An 819-nucleotide genomic window follows, 5' to 3' on the forward strand; every position below is an offset into this window, starting at 1 on the left:
ATATTCACTTTTCAGGACCTCATCTCTTTCCCTGCCAATGTGGGTCGTAGCAAGACAGAACACAACTTCTGACTGTTCATCCTTCCCTTCAAAGAATTCAACAATGCAAACAAAAGGGATCATTATCAAGGGCGATGGAAACATTCTAATATTGTGATGCTCCATCTGTGAAAATCTGTTCAACTGCAAGAGATGCAACACATGGTTTTATCTCGCCTCGACCCGATCCTCTCAGATGATGCAGTGGAGAAACCAAAAGTATACTAGGCAATCATTTTGTAGATCACCTTCACTCAGTCCACAAGAGCAAGTTAAACTATTTAACAGTTCCACTTAACTCACACTTTGACCCATTTGTGGCTTCCTGCACTTTTCTAATGAGGCCCAACTTGGGAGAAATAACAATCTTTTGTTTGGGTAGATTTTACAATCTATCAAATTTAACAATTTTACATAACTTCCCTACCTCTCCCATATTGTCTGAGAACTCACTGTAGATACTAGAGTCACAGTAAAAACTTGATCCTTTTAAACCTATATCCAACACCCCCACCCGTTTTTCTTCTCCATTGGAAACTCATTCTGGCCATCTTTCCTGCTCATAATTTTAGATCATCATTTTAATTCTCAGAATCTTTTACTTTTGGGAAAGCAGACTGAGCTGAAACAATCTCTCCTATAATTTATAATCCATATCATGAGAGCATATTTTTCACATTGTAATCAAGTAGCCTACTGAACTTCATTGTGCAGGCGTACATGCAAATCAATGGCTTAATGAGGGAGAAAAAACAATATTTTGTGGAAAAAAAGGAAACA

The sequence above is a fragment of the Narcine bancroftii genome, chromosome 9 (genome assembly GCF_036971445.1).
Source record: "Narcine bancroftii isolate sNarBan1 chromosome 9, sNarBan1.hap1, whole genome shotgun sequence".
Lineage (NCBI taxonomy): Eukaryota > Metazoa > Chordata > Chondrichthyes > Torpediniformes > Narcinidae > Narcine > Narcine bancroftii.